This window comes from Salvelinus sp. IW2-2015, linkage group LG2 (assembly GCF_002910315.2).
Source record: "Salvelinus sp. IW2-2015 linkage group LG2, ASM291031v2, whole genome shotgun sequence".
Taxonomy (NCBI): domain Eukaryota; kingdom Metazoa; phylum Chordata; class Actinopteri; order Salmoniformes; family Salmonidae; genus Salvelinus; species Salvelinus sp. IW2-2015.
This window is the reverse complement of record NC_036839.1, coordinates 10,785,721-10,802,907: the sequence shown is the minus strand read 5'-3', so window position 1 is coordinate 10,802,907 and position 17,187 is coordinate 10,785,721. Positions and strand designations below refer to the sequence as shown.

The 17,187-nt window shown below is 42.5% G+C and overlaps 1 pseudogene; it reads right to left on the bottom strand.

Moving 5' to 3' along the window:
* Positions 1 to 10,049: 10,049 nt before the first annotated feature.
* Positions 10,050 to 17,187, bottom strand: part of LOC111974266 (aspartate--tRNA ligase, cytoplasmic-like) — a 28,054-nt pseudogene continuing 20,916 nt past the window's right edge.

Below are 17,187 nucleotides of genomic sequence, written 5' to 3'. Positions count from 1 at the left end.
CCTTACTCTTGATAACTAGTTGTGAGTGTATCATTCAGCAATCTTGCATTGATCCCTGGCAGAAACAGATATGCAGTGTGGATACGGATCACCACCTCAAGCTTGAACCTCGGGCAAGACCGGAGCTGCCTTCTTCCTCCCAGGGAAGACTGCCGTTCCATGATCTTCGGTCCATCATCGGTTTTGACAACATCCATTGTGTCCTCCTCCCAGAGTGCTAAGACCTTGGCGTGGATCCTGGAAGCCAACACCGCTGTCGTTCTCAACTAACATCAAAGGCGGTGACCCGTTCCTGTAGGTTAATGCTCCTAACAAACATTCGCAGGTACAGGGATCTTAATGAGCCCTCTGTACCTTAACATCACTGTGCCAGTGAAGACCATGGCGCGGTCCTAATCCATACGCGCAACTTCGCTCTACACATCTCGACAATCGTAGCCTGTGAATTTTACAATCCGCCACTCGCTGTTGGTCTTGTGGGCTGCTCCGGCTAAGCTGTCCGTACTCGTGATCGTGAGCCGACTCTAATATATTGATAGGAACCCGTCACACAGATCGGACACATCAGAACTGCCCGCAGAATATGGTCCCTCCGTCTGCGGTCAACTACTTCCCAGCGTTGGAACAGAACCTCTGAGCAACGGGCGGTTTCTGTTTTAAGTTTCTGTCTATAGGCTGGGAGCAAACAAAGGGAGTCGTGGTCAGATTTCCAAAAGGAGGGCGGGGGAGGGCTTTGTATGCGACCCAGGCGTCATATTAATGTTTTAGACATGTTTCATGGGATGTTGCAAAAACATCCTATTTCTTTGGGACCGTCTGGAAAGGACCTGATGAACTGACACACAGGAATGTTCTTGCAACGTTCCCATGAAACGTGTCTAGACATATCTTATATTCTGAGAACATGGCAGTCATGTTCTGGTGTATGTTTGGTGGGACGTTGATGGGAAAAAAAATGGTATGTGGATGAAGGTCATGCTTAGGGAATAAATGCATTTAGCTATTTTATAGAAATGTTGTTTTTAGAAAAGGGCTGTATTTTTGGGTACCGGGGGTACAAGCCCCCCCCCCCCCCCTTGGGTAGCCCCACCCTCATGGGTAGCCCCCACCCTCATGGGTAACTGGTCCCGGTAGGAAGATTACGGCAATAGGGTTTCACACAAGTGTGTTAAAACCTTTTATCTGTTTTTTATACAAATTCTTTAGTAAGTAATACTTAAAAGTTACGTCTAGTTGTTTATAACCGATGCAATAAACTAAACACTTCCATCCTTTAACATGCAACATAACAGGATCCTGTTGGCGAAGGTACTTTTACTGGTGTCTCTTTCCATCTACCATGGTTTCTTCAACTTTAGCTCCCCCTTCCACTCTTCTCAGACTCTCTGACAGCCCGCTAGCAGCCCTTACTCTTGCCACTCTGTCCTTCAACTAACAGGGCCTTCAAGGAATTTGTGTGCATGTTCGCCACCACATTGCAGCATTCCACCTAACTGGTATACGATACTCCTCCATCTACATACACTTGACACATGCCCAATATTTTACATTTATCACACCATCACACAATGGGCATGAAGACTCATACAGGGTATCTTACATAACCCAAATATACGTGTGAATGGAGAGACTCTTCAAGAACAATAGAACTGGATGGCGTGGGCTTCGGGGTCAGTTGGCATGTAATCAACCACTGTATCTACGTCTTCAGTTACATCCTTTGCACCCAATTCTAGTGCCACTCCAGAGATAACCCTATTGATAGGCCACCCTGCTTCCCATATCCACACAATGACACATTCCAATATTTTTCAGGTGCAAAGCACACTCCTTCTGCTCCTTGGACGCACAAAAATAAAAATACGTCCACTTCTTCTTAACCACTGACACAAGCGTAAACAAGCCCATCTGCACATTTGTTTGCTGCTGTAATCCATTCTTCTCAACGCTTCACTCCGCCATTCAGATCAAACAAAACATCCGCTTCCGTCATCTGTTTTACCCTTTCCCCTCCTCCTAGTCATGCTGTGTGTCCATGCAACCACGAACCCTAGCAAAGTCTGAATTCCCATTTATCACTTATATTAATTAAATATTGATTACACATACAGTTTAGCGCTGTCAAGTGAGAGTCTACAAGCAAAGAAACGGAAACTAGCTAACCCACCCAAGGGTCCGCCAATGTGGTGTTAGTAATTAGCCCAGATCCATTCGGTCACTATACCCCTGTGCCTCCACTTCTACAGTGAAGTGATATCTACTGGTAGTGTATGCAAATGTAAGTAAATATGGTAGGCTATCAAACTATGAAACATTGTTGACACATTCTTACAGATTAAGGGAAATGTAACTTATTTTGTAGTGACTAAATTCAAGGTTCTAGTTGAAAGCTGGTTTATTCAGATGGATAATATATTGAACTACACTACCGGTCAAAAGTTTTTAGAACACCTAACTCATTCAAGGGTTTTCCTTATTTTTGATATTTTCTAGATAATAGTGAGACATCAAAACTATGAAATATCAACTATGGATCATGTAGTAACCAAAAACGTGTTAAAACAAATCAAATATATATTTATATTGAGATCCTTCAAATAGCCACCCTTTGCCTTGATGACAGCTTTGCACACTCTTGGCATTCTCTCAACCAGCTTCATGAGGTAGTCACCTGGAATGCAATTTTAATTAAATGGTGTGCCTTGTTAAAAGTTAATTTGTGGATTTCTTTCCTTCTGAATGCGTTTGAGCCAATCAGTTGTGTTGTGAAAGGGGGGGGGGGGGGGGGGGGGGGGGGTGGGGGGGTGAGGTATACAGAAGATAGCCCTATTTGGTAAAAGACAAAGTCCATATTATGGCAAGAACATATCAAATTATGCAAAGTGAAACGACAGTCCATCATTACTTTAAGACATGAAGGTCAGTCAATACAGACCATTTCAGAACTTTGGATAAGTTCATTAGAGTTACCAGCCGAGAAATTGCAGGCCAATAGATTCCTTCACAGAGTTCAAATAGGAGACTGTGTGAATCAGACCTTCATGGTCAAATTGCTGCAAAAGAAACCACTACTAAAGGACACCAATAAGAAGAGAGTTGCCTTGGGCCAAGAAACACGAGCAATGGACATTAGACACGTGAAATTGTAATTTGGTCAGGAGTCCAAATTGGAGTTTTTGGTTCCAACCGCAGTGTTTTTGTGAGATGCGGTGTGGGTGAACGGATGATCTCCGCATGTGTATTTCTTGGCCCAAGCAAGTCTCTTCTTTCTTATTGGTGTCCTTTAGTAGTGTTTCTTTGCAGAATTTGACCACGAAGGCCTGATTCACATAGTGTAACGGTGTTCCTCCTCTCATACGAAGAGGAGAGTAGTGATTCGACCAGGCGCAGCGTTGGTGATATGACATGATATTTATTTAAACAAGACGAAAACAAACTATACTTGAATAAACTAACAAATAACAAAACGATGTAGACAAACCTGAACGTAAGAACTTACATGTAACTCGAAGAACGCACAAACAGGAAAAATGACTACATAAAACGAAACGAACAAACAAACCGAAAACAGTCCCGTATGGTGCAACATAGACACAGACACAGGAGACAACCACCCACAACAAACAGTGTGAAAACACCTACCTTAATATGACTCTCAATCAGAGGAAATGACAACCACCTGCCTCTAATTGAGAGCCATATCAGGTCACCCTTTAAACCAACATAGAAACAGAAAACATAGACTGCCCACCCAAACTCACGTCCTGACCAACTAACACATACAAAACTAACAGAAAACAGGTCAGGAACGTGACACATAGTCTCCTTTGAACAGTTGATGTTGAGATGTGTCTGTTACTTGAACTCTGTGATCTGCTGGGTATTGTGGAAAATATGATGTTATCAAACATGTCATGTCAACTATGCAAGAATCCCATAACCTATTTGATAAGAAGTTACTGCGACTGTGTATTTTAAACCCCAAATGCCCCACCTGTCATTTGTAATTCTTATGTGATGTCATTGTCGTAGTGTTTTCCTCTTACCCCTCTGTCTTATAAAGGTGCCCACATCGTATCATAATGTCAAAGTTGGATTTCCCTCTAGCCTATGAAGATGCACTACATGGCCCCAGGCATGGGAACTACCCACAGCCCCGACCAGGATACGGGTTACCTGCACCCCAAACACCACCATCTGATGGACCATACCCAGCTCAGTCCTCAGCTCAATACCCAGGACAAGCAGGGTACCATCTGGGCTACGCTCCATCCTGGAGGCCCTATTCCATTCCTCTAGGAATGCCCACCTCCAACCCAGGTTCTGGAGCTATGTAGCACAAAGAAATACTGTTGATATGTGAAGTTTGCCAAAATAGTTTTACTTGGTCATTACTGACTTCATGTCTTAACTCACTTATTTCTAATGCAGTGGAATATGATGAATTTGCATATTCTACTGCATGGGAAAGCACTTCTATTCGAGATGCATTCAACTGAAAAGTATGAGACCTTATACCTTTTACACATTAAACTCATATCTACTTATACTTGCTGTGATCAGTATCTTATATCTTTATCAGGTATATATTCCGTCACTGTATCAATTGTGGCTGTGTTAACATTTGTGTAAGTGTCAACAATGTACTGTATTATTTCTGTCTTACCATTTCATATTAATGTGAGCTGTTTTCTGTTTGTGTTTTCATAAATGTTTTTGTATTTGTGTAATGGTAACATTTTAACATTTAATCTATCTTACAGTGAGGAAGTACGTTTTTTTTGTAAGTAAAAACCCAGTTGTGTATTGTAAGTACTTCATATTTAATTTAGCCTTCATTAAGGCCTTACTACCTTCATTTCTCTAATTATTACTGAATTATATAATATCGTAACACATTTTTACATGAGAAACTTTGAGGTTGAAATATTTTTTACCTATCATAGTAATAGCTTGTTTTTCTTACAGCACATTTTTTTTTGTCACCTACTGTATTGTTGTCTGCTGCAAAGGGCCAAGATAATATTATCCATGCCCTTTTCATACTGTATATACACAACAGTACAGTGTTAAACATCGGAGATTGATATTTGATCTTAATAATCTGTGTTTAGGAGGCGCTTTCCTTGGAACTTCGTGCTGCTGGCCATTTTTGTCAGTATTGCTTGCACAAAATAATCTCATGTTTTAACCGATGACAATACATAATGGAAATATATCTACAGTATAGATATTTTAAGACTTTATATTTCATATTTTAGAAAGTGGCCATGTCCTACATGACAGGAACAATATCAAGGTTTGTAATAGCGTTTTAATATTTTAATATTTTTTTTTTAACATAATGCTACTAGAAATACTCATGCAAGGTGCAGTGTAATGTTTGTTTTGTCACTCAATCTACTTTGAATTTCTTGCAGTTACTATGACACAAAAGCAGTGTTTCTGACCGATGGAATAAGAACAATTGTGCGTAAAATTGTCAGTATCTTCTGCATTCAAACTAAGGTACATGTTGTAATAACCCTGCCTCTTTAGAACCGACAGCGTTGCTTGTGAGAGTGTCTTTGTTGTCAGTGTCAAATGCCTCCTTTGTCTAGGATTACAACGGGCGACTGTCTTTAAAATTTTACATTTTACATTTAAGTCATTTAGCAGACGCTCTTATCCAGAGCGACTTACAAATTGGTGCATTCACCTTATGATATCCAGTGGAACAACCACTTTACAATAGTGCATCTAACTCTTTTAAGGGGGGGGGGTTAGAAGGATTACTTTATCCTATCCTAGGTATTCCTTAAAGAGGTGGGGTTTCAGGTGTCTCCGGAAGGTGGTGATTGACTCCGCTGACCTGGCGTCGTGAGGGAGTTTGTTCCACCTTGGGGGTGCAGAGCAGCGAACAGTTTGACTGGGCTGAGCGGGAACTGTACTTCCTCAGAGGTAGGGAGGCGGGCAGGCCAGAGGTGGATGAACGCAGTGCCTTGTTTGGGTGTAGGGCCTGATCAGACTGAAGGTACGGGGTGCCGTTCCCCTCACAGCTCCGTAGGCAAGCACCATGGTCTTGTAGGCGGATGCGAGCTTCAACTGGAAGCCAGTGGAGAGAGCGGAGGAGCGGGGTGACGTGAGAGAACTTGGAAAGTTGAACACCAGACGGGCTGCGGCGTTCTGGATGAGTTGTAGGGGTTAATGGCACAGGCAGGGAGCCCAGCCAACAGCGAGTTGCAGTAATCCAGACGGAGATGACAAGTGCCTGGATTAGGACCTGCGCCGCTTCCTGCGTGAGGCAGGGTCGTACTCTGCGAATGTTGTAGAGCATGAACCTACAGGAACGGGTCACCGCTTGATGTTAGTTGAGAACGACAGGGTGTTGTCCAGGATCACGCCAAGGTTCTTAGCACTCTGGGAGGAGGACACAATGGAGTTGTCAACCGTGATGGCGAGATCATGGAACGGGCAGTCCTTCCCTGGGAGAAGAGCAGCTCCCGTCTTGCCGAGGTTCAGCTTGAGGGTTGGTGAATCCGTCATCCACACTGATATGTCTGCCAGACATGCAGAGATGCGATTCACCACCTGGTTATCAGAGGGGGGAAAGGAGAAGATTAATTGTGTGTCGTCTGCATAGCAATGATAGGAGAGACCATGTGAGGATATGACAGAGCCAAGTGACTTGGTGTATAGCGAGAATAGGAGAGGGCCTAGAACAGAGCCCTGGGGGACACCAGTGGTGAGAGCACGTGGTGCGGAAAATATGCATGAAATTTTGGGTAAGATCTTGCGCAATTCCTCCTTATGAAACCAATGATCTAAATAGCATAAATGTATGCTTATTGTACTGTTACACATTCCACAGTTTATTTTTTTTAGACCTTCTATATGAAGTCAGTTCATAGCCCATTCATGTGCCATCTTATGAAGCATTCCAACAATTTGACCTTATTGTGGTATGACCAAGGATGTGAATAACATGTAGCTATGTCTATGCTCACGGCAGGTGGATTTTACATCTTGTGGGGGACTTTTCGGTATTCTTGCCATCGTAGTCTTAGTTACTAGGATAATCACCGCCATAGTACTATCCTTCACGTATGTAAGTGCCTCGGTGTGGTCAAATGTTAAACTACTGAAAAAAAAGCTGAAATAATAATATGCATGCATCTTTTTCACATCAAATGCACTTCAATAGTAAGGTGTATCTCTATTTGTAAGTACACTATATATACAAAAGTAGGTGGACACCCCTTAAAATTAGTGGATTCGGCTATTTCAGCCACACCCGTTGCTGACAGGTGTATAAAATCGAGCACACAGCCATGCAATCTCCGTAGACAACCATTGACAGTAGAATGGCCTTACCGAAGAGCTCAGTGATTTTCAATGTGGCACCGTCATAGGATGCCACCATTCCAACAAGTTCATCAAATTTCTGCCCTGCTAGAGCTGCCCCGGTCAACTGTAAGGGCTGTTAATGTGAAGTGGAAACGTCTAGGAGCAACAACGGCTCAGTCGGGAAGTGGTAGGCCACACAAGCTCACAGAAAAGTACTTCCAAGTGCTGAAGCGCGTAAACATCATCTGTCCTCGGTTGCAACACTCACTACCAAGTTCCAAACTGCCTCTGGAAGCAACGTCAGCACAAGAACTGTTTGTCGGGAGCTCCATGAAATGGGTTTCCATGGCCGAGCAGCCGCAAACAAGACTAAGATCACCATGTGCAATGCTAAGCGTCGGATGGAGTGGTGTAAAGCTCACCGCCATTGGACTATGGAACAGTGGAAACGCATTCCCTGGAGTGATGAATCACGCTTCACCATCTGGCAGTCCGACTAACGAATCTGGGTTTGGTGGATGCCAGGAGAACGCTACCTGCCCGAATGCATGGTGCCAACTGTAAAGTTTGGTGGAGAAGGAATAATGGTCTGGGACTGTTTTTCATGGTTCGGGCTAGGCCCCTTAGTTCCAGTGACGAGAGATCTTAATGCTACAGCATACAATGACATTCTAGACCATTCTGTGCTTCCAACTTTGTGGCAACAGTTTGGGGAAGGCCCTTTCCTGTTTTAGCATGACAATGCCCCCGTTTGCAAATTGAAGTCCATACAGAAATGGTTTGTTGAGATCGGTGTGGAAGAACTTGACTGGCCTGCACAGAGCCCTGACCCCAACCTCATCGAACATCTTTGGTATGAATTGGAACGCCAACTGCGAGCCAGGCCTATCACCCAACATCAGTTCCCAACCTCACTAATGCTCTTGTAGCTTAATGGAATAAAGTCCCTGCAGCAATATCCCAACATCTAGTGGAAAGCCTTCCCAGAAGAGTGGAGGCTGTTAGGCAGCAAAAGGGGGACAAACTCCATATTAATACCCATGATTTTGTAATGAGATGTTTTATTTTTATTTAACTAGGCAAGTCAGTTAAGAACAAATTCTTATTTACGATGCTGGGCCAATTGTGCGCCGCCCTATGGGACTCCCAATCACGGCTGGTTGTGATACAGCCTGGATTCAAACCAGGGTGTCTGTAGTGATGCCTCTAGCACTGAGATGCAGTGCCTTAGACCGCTGCACCACCGGGAGCCCGTGTTTGACAAGCAGGAATCCACATACTTCTGGTCATGTCGTGTATCTGATAAATGTAGGCCTATACATACAGTACAGAAGGTCCTGTGTTTTCTTCTACTCGCAGGTCCCACGGCTTCACATGCTATATGCTGTAATCGGAGCTGTCGTTTACACACTGGTTGAGTTCATTGAAAACCCTCAGTATTTCAGAGGGAATTGGGAGAAATTGACATTTCTCTTGAACCAACCTGTATGGAATTAACCATTTTTATTTTGACATTTTAGCACCTAGCTACTCATCGGAAAATGTGAGCTTTCCATCACCCCAGAGGAGTGTTTTTGGAGCACTTTCACTTTATGTTGACATCATCCAGATCTTCATTTTCCTCTTGCAACTAGTTGGCGCTTCCACAGAACAAAGGCAGGAGGATGACATTTGACCTGGTGTGGATCATCCTTCTATTGTATTTATTCACTCAATCTGTCGCTGCTCCTAAACAATTTTTTTTGTTTGTCTTTTGACACCATTAACATGGTAACCTTATGAGAGTGCTGCACACTTTCAATTAAGATGAAATGTATATTTATTATTCCCAGAATGGATGTTATGAATGCAACAGGCTTGTCTGAATGACATGACTTGACCTATGTATTTTTTTCAAAAACTTTGTCCTTACGTTGCCTTTTTTCCTGAAACAGTACACATTTAAAACATAATTAAATATTGTCAATACATTAAATGTTAAAATAGCTCAATCAACTGTGCGCTTGTATGCATCCATTGATACTATATGACAGTATATTCTAACATCGCTTCTCTTAGAAATTGTATGTGATACACTGTAGAAAGGGATGAAGTTTCCTTGAGATATACATTTCTGATGATCAGAACCCCTCCTTAATCGAGACAAGTATATATCAGAAGGATCCTGTAGTTCTGCAGTTCGGTCTGTGAAAAAGCAATTATTCCATGGGGACTTAATTACAACCCAATCACCAACCTAACTGATTTAGGATGGAATAGAGGGGGGATGTAATGAAAAAAGCATGTTCTCATATACAGCTTATCAGTGTAGGGACTTTTCCAATTATGAGCCTACTGATGAGTTCTTCCCTTGAGTTGATTTCAGACACTATTCCTTTCAGGTGCCATTTCATCATAGTGCTTTTCCTGACAAAAAGCGCTTTATCATGTCCACCAATTATAAAAAGTATAATGAACCCTGAAATATGTTTCAAACATGACATTAGCCGTCCCCACAGGTAATCAAAAGACTTCTACATTGTTTCTCAAGTAACCAGGCTTGTAGTGATAAAAACTCCCGAATGAATCAGTGGAGAAAAGCAAGCTCATTGCACACTGTCTATAGCAAAGAATGTGTGGAATACGATAGGGGTTGTTTCTCCCATAAAAGAACGCAAAGAAAGTGAAATGTGCTTTTGAAGTTCTTAATACTTTTTACTTTAAAAACATCAAACAATTACAACTTAAATGTCAACAGACCATGATTATTTATTAGTCATACCTCTGTAGTGTGACGAAGACTGGTATCAAAGTTGATCAACCCCATAGAAAAGTGTTAAGAAATACAACACATGTTTAGTAATCCATAGGTGAGCCTAAGCCAACACATCCCTTAATCATATTCCACTTCTGTATTGTGTATCAAGACTCTTTCTACCTTATATTATCAATCTATTTCTTCATGTGTCATTTTCTATTACTGAATACTGTTGACCGTAGTACCCTGGCTTGGTTCTCTATTTGTTAATCGCAGTAGCACTTCAGTGTCGTGGCACTAATTTCTCAACTCTGTCTGGTGTATTGGAGATGAATATAGATTCCCATGTCCTGCATCTGTCTCCAGTGGCGATGGCCGTTCAGGGGGTCAAGCGTTTGGGGTCACGGGGGAACATGGAGACCTGGCGGATATTGTGAAGACCCAGGTAGAGCATGCAGACTCTTTCCAGCCCTGAGGGAGAGAACTCACCGTCACCGTACACTTACGATGAGTATATTTAGAGTACCTTTATTTTTTTTCCCCATAATGACTATATTTACAATAAATTTCATATTGAGAGGGTATGGATTTAGAATAAGCATTTAATGTCTTACCAATGCCACCACCTCCGTGTGGGGGAGCTCCGTAACGGAAAGAGTCGATGTAGGACTTGATCTTCTCCAGATCTGCATCAACACTTTACATATCAGCACCAGCCACCAGTGTATTTGTAACATAGTAAAAATATGCTTATTCTCTAGCAATCGCTTGAGAGGGAAGGAAGCATTTGAGTGACAAATATTGCCGCCTTGAATAACAAGGCAGAGTTGTCTAATTACCGATGTTGTGGTGAATGGCCCTCTCAGTGAGCAGCTGGGCATCGTGGATCCTCTGAGCGCCGGAGAGGATCTCCTCTCCTCTCATGAACATGTCGTAGGAGTTGGAGTATTTCTGAGGAGGAAACATCAGTCGTATAACAAGTTCAATGAATGCCACAATGGTGTCATGAGCATGTGTTGTGTGTGTGTGTGTTTAGTGACGCGCATACTTTGTCATTGGGGTCAGGCATGGTGTAGAAGGGCCTCACTGCCAGGGGGTACTTGTCGAGCACATAGAAGTCAGTGTCATACTAACAGAAAGGAAACAGAGATGAGTTAGTCCAAATTACAGCCAGAAAAGACCTGCATGTGTACCTATAAGTAACTGCCAAAAATAAAGGAAACACCAACTTTAGTGTCTTAATAGGGTATAGGGAAACCACGAGCCAGAACAGCTTCGATGCACCTTGGCATAGATTCTACAAGTATCTGGAACTCTATTGAAGGGATGTAACGCCATTCTTCCACAAGAAATTCCATAATTTGGTGTTTTGCTGGTGGTGGGAAATGCTGTCTCAGGCGCCGCTCCAGAATCTCCCATAAGTGTTCAATTGGGTTGAGATCTGGTGACTGAGACAGCCATGGCATATGCTTTACATCATTTTCATGCTCATCAAACCATTCAGTGACCACTCGTGCCCTGTGATTTGTTATCCTATGGGGGCACAGCCATGGTAGCCAAAATAATGGCCTACCCAGCATTTTTACACATGATTAACTCAGAAACCACACCTGTTTGGAAGCACCTGCTTTCAATATACTTTGTATCCCTTGTTTTTTCAAGTGTTTCCAATATTTGGGCAGTTACCTGTAGATACAGAGAGTAATATAACTACATTTGTTGTCACCCCAAGAAGTCAATGGCATGATAACATACCTTTTCTTTCACCAGACGACCGAGCAACTTCTCATTTGGAGTGCTGTGAAAAACGTTCAGCAATTTACTTTAGATCAATTAAAAGATAAACGAGAAAAACATCAGTTCCCGACTTAAAAACAAAGCTGTCTGTATTTGAACTTTACTTTAAGGTGTTATCAACAACGGTGTAAACGTAACACTGCTGCAAACTCTTGACCTGCCACAGACCTGAGGTCCTCCTCGTCTCCCATGTCCACCCCAGCCTCCCGGAGCATGGCCACGCCCTCCGTGTACTCCAGCCTCAGAGTGGGCTCCAGGAACTTGAAGGGCTCACTGGAGTACTGCTTCCCCACCGTCTGGATCTCAGTCTGGAACCTGGACAACACACACACAGATAAACAAACAAGCGAGTGCACATACACATCGCCGAGTATTTTCAACGGACACCTGCTACCTCAGCACAGATGCCGTGCCCTTCCAGCGGTGTACTTTCTATAGGGCGTCATCCATGTGTTCAGTTATAGCCCTGTAATAGGCCCTCTAAAGATTAAACTGTACTCATTCACTTTGCTTGCAAATATGGGTTAGAAGTGCATCACATCTTACTTGTCTCTGAGCCCTTTGAAGATCTGCACCATAGTGTCGGTGATGGACTCGATCACTTCGTGGTAGTGGTAGTTGAACGCCAACTCAATATCCAGACCTACAAACTCTGTCAGATGACGATGGGTGTTGGAGTCCTCTGCTCTGAACACTGGAATGGAGAACATCTTCAGTTAGTATCAGCACCACTCTATTTCACGAAGAGGATTAGATCCATCACCCCAGAGGTAAACATAGACATCGGAGGCAGCGTCTCAAATGGCACCCTATTCCCTTTATAGTGCACTATTTCGACCAGGGCACATTGACCAGACATATGAGACTGCAGTGGGGGAAGAAGTCATTACTCCCCTGGTTATGTGTGGATCTGGCCAGGTGATGGCCCTGTTGAGCTACCTCACAGAGAAGAGACTGGGGACATTATGCAACCAAGCACAAGCCAGTGAGATAAATGTTTCCTATTGCTCAACATGTGCGTAGTCATAACACCATCTACATATGTATCAAATAATCTGTGTGGTAACATATGTGGTAACCCGCCCAGGTTTAATATTGTGTAGGTCACTTTTCCTGAATACTGTTTGTTTGTTGACTACATAACTAGCGACTGATGTATTCAACACAACAATTTAATTAATTCCCATTATTGGATAGCGTTCATTGGGGAGTGAAAAGGGGTTAGGTGAAGGGCTTAGAGATGTTGTCTTTTCAATATATATATCTTTTTATATTTGACACTTTATTCAGATGGCTTGAAACAAAAGGGGAGACAGTCAAGCAGGAGCACAGAAGTAAGGGAGGACGCGAGGATTGAACCCTGGTCTCCGGTGGGGAGTAAAGTATATGTACCTGGCGGGAAGCATTACAGCCAGACCACAGGTTCTGCACTAGATATTGCCTTACCTGGTCCCACACAGAACACCTTGTCAAAGTCAGCACAGATACACATCTGCTTGTAGAGCTGGGGAGACTGGGCCAGGTAGGCGCTGGTTTTGAAGTAGGACACAGTGAAGACGTTCGCACCACCCTCACTGGCAGCTAGCGAGGAGAAAGATACCTTTTAGTCAAACTATCCCAGAAGAGAAGCAACACATGACCCAAAATAATATTTTTTTAACTAATCTATGTGATAATTCAATTTCCTAACAATGTAAAGCATTTCACTGTTAATCTACAGCTGCTGTTTACGAAGCATGTGACAAATACAATTTGATTCAATTTTGATTCCAATTATTAACCATTAAAAGAGATTCTACAGCACTTTTAGCTAGTAGTTCTAAAAGTAGCGGTCACGGCCAAAAGTGGTCCCCGGGAAATTGTGTATTAGTTCACAACAGATATGTGCCCCACTTCGGTTCAATTATTTGAATTCCATTATGTTTTTTTCCTTTCTGTGAGCTCAATGTGCAGTTTCTGTAGCGATAAATCAGATCAAGCCTAAACTGTGCGATGTGGTAGGGAGTTATAGTTTCCAACAGGCCAATATTCTACATAGTTTAGTGCAGAAAACGTGGTAATTAACAACAATGACCATAATCCATTGCGCGTTTGCCTACTTGTACGGTCTGTATTGAGCTATAATAAGAACAGTGTGGGAAGACATGGAGACAGGGGGAGAAAACTTGCGATCGAGAGGGATAGAAAGCAGTTGCTTCGTGAGCTATCACTACCTGAAAATACCTGATCTAAGTGATTGATAGTTGGTATTCAGCAGTCATAAAAGTATGCCTTTTACTTCTGAAACTTGTGATTTTGTCAGACAGCATAGGTAGCAGCTTTATAGAGATGAGATGACTTGGAATTAAATAATAAAGTCATGTGAATAAATTATGGTTAATAAATGATAAGCAGTAATGGGCAATACCCTTAATTTTTGATTTAAAAAACCCCCTGTATTTAATGTAAGAAGATTGAAACCGAAACCTGTGGTTATTTTTGTAGAATCTAACTGTAACCAAACCAACCTCAAAAAAGCACTAACATTGACACATCCAGCCCAAAGCGGGAGGTTTAAAAAAAATACATAGTAGGCGCCACATTTCTGGAGCATGTCTCTAACTTACGTATGAGCCATATTTGACATTCACATCATAGTAGATCCTGTGATAGGTGTTGTCCTTTACAGAAGGGTGGTCACAGAGTACATTTTGTACAGTGTACGTGTGATGGGTGTTGGCAGAGGAAAATATGTTTTTTTTTGAGTAGTACACACTGTTGATACACAGCTGCTTGCATCTAAAAGGCGGCAATTTTAAATGTGTCAATGACAGGCTGGGCTCATTTCATTGGCTCCTACAGTTGAGGAAGTGAAAGGAACACGTGTTACACCACAGCTCAGTACACTACACGAGGTAGTACATGTTGTGCTGTGGTGGAATGTACAGCAGTAAACAACACTGTTATGTCTTACATTAGTTTAAAGCTTATTTCTATCGCTACAAAATATGACACATGCTCACTCATTAGGTGCTCACACTTGTGAAGTGCAGTTTAGCTCATCAATAAGAGCACGAATGACAAAGTCGAGCCTGCACTGCTCCATAAGATAACTGGTAGACAGAATCCTACTGTGAATTACCTCAAGGTTATGTGAACTAGAGACCCTATCAGCAATAGAGGAATAAATGGCCTTTTGAGCTTGAATTTCTACTCTACACCCCACCCTCCATTACCCAAACCCATCTGAACATGAAAGAGCATGTATCCTTGAGACAGTTTGCACGTTGCAGCCAAAATAGTGGAAAAGTACCTCGTCTTCCTACTACCTGTACTTAATAGAAGTCAAGTAGTCATCTAAAGGCCAATATTGTTCGCCTTTAAACTTTTAAGTGACAAATAATGTCCAGTCTAAGACACAGGGGCACGTTGGTGGTACCTGATATGATTTTGGGGGTCTGGATCTCCACAAAGCCCTTGTTGGTCAGGGTGTCTCTAAAGAGCTGGCAAACTCCAGCCTGCAGGCGGAAGATGGCCTGGCTGGTCGTTGTCTACCAGCGGAGAAACAAGCATAAACAACAAGAGTCAACAGAGGTATTACACAATGCCAAAGATGAGTCAATAACACTGCTTTGTGTCACATCTTGCCTCATACAGTCTCGACATCTTTAATTTCTTTAAAGGGAGTGGAAATAGTAAGGCTTGGCCTATTTCCAAATGGAAAACTCAATTTTACCTTTTTAATTGGACTTTTTCAATTGGACTTTTTGCCGTTGATTCGAGTTAAAGAATAGGGTGCATTTCACACTAATGTAAGCCTTTAGAAAATAAACATGAGATATCAAGCTTTGTTCTCTTTTTAAAACCTAACATTGGCAAACAAGTTCATCTGAAATTCCCTATTCACATACAAATATACAGTCACATATAAAACCAGCTTTGAGCAATCTGGTTGTATACGGAGGTCAACTTAGTTGCATAGAAAAAGAACCCGATCATCAAAACAACTCGTGATGAGGCACGTCAATGAGCTGGGTATCACACAGAACAACTGGGAAAGAGCAGAGGAACAGTTGAAAACCCCCCAACCCTGTGACTGTTGGGCTACAAACAGCATTGTGAATAGGTGTGTTCTTTCTTAGTTCTCAGTTGACTCATTTCTTAATATGACTGGTGTTATCAGTAAGGATTTATTCAACCAGTTCTATCTGGTTTCATGCATCTACATAAAGCCACTTTGATGAATACAAAAAGCTCAACATCCTGAATTGAAAAAAGGATCACATTTCTATCTTCTAGATTTTCTCGGGAGTTTTCTGTGTGACTATCCTATTGTCAGACAATGAATCTGCAGACAATGACTCTGGTCCAGTCAGACTTTAGTTCAGGGCCCTGTTAGAAATGGTCAACTGATATTTTAGCCCATGAAACTACTGCTCTGATGAATAAAAACACTTCTGAGGAACCCTAGAAAAAAACACCAGACAAATACCCAGCGAGCCAACCAACTGCTATGATAGCCTGAGTAGGAACTGACATATCAAAAGTATTTACATAACTCTCACAGATTTCCTGTGTAAAACACCTCTCTACTGTGAGCAGATGGGCGGGCTGTGGTGTCATCACTTCTCTTTCGACATCCTCACACCAGGGTGGAGGGTATAAAAGAGAGTGAGAGCAAAATAGCTCAGTGCGTCACTCTCGTTGACATTCAAGCTCTCAAAACAAGTCTCTAACGGGCCATAGCTTGTGGTTTGTCACCTGCCACCACCACCACTCAGATTGTGACTTACTGCTATTGTCTTTCATTAGAGTGCAGCAATTTATTTTCAGCAAAATGTCTAGCTAATATATCTATTTCTCAAAGGGAGTTCCCAAACAAAGTCTGTGAACTAATCCTTCCATTTTCACAACAACTTGGAAAACCGAGCCTGGTGTGTTAGGAGCCGTTTCATTACTTTTGACCCTTGATTGTTGAGCCGGGTTTGGGGTGTGTGTGAAAACCTGTTTACGGGTTTACTGTTCATTTAAGTGTGGTTGTGATAACAGGCCCAAGTCCATGAGCTCAAAGAGACATTGTGTAGAAACAGGTGTTGTGACAAAGCCAGTCTGAGGCGAGCGCTAGAGCTGTTTTCCTGCTGCTGCCACATCAGTGTGGGCGCCTCAGAACAGAGCACAACAATGAGACCTCTAGCAAACCTTTCCTTTCCTCTCCGAATCCCTGCAGTTCTATACTACACTCTACAAGCAGGCTAACTCGGTGCCTGCCTGCGAAAAAGGGACATATGCCATGATTCTGTCACAAATGGCATCTCATCATTACAATATTTTTTGATGCAAATGTAATG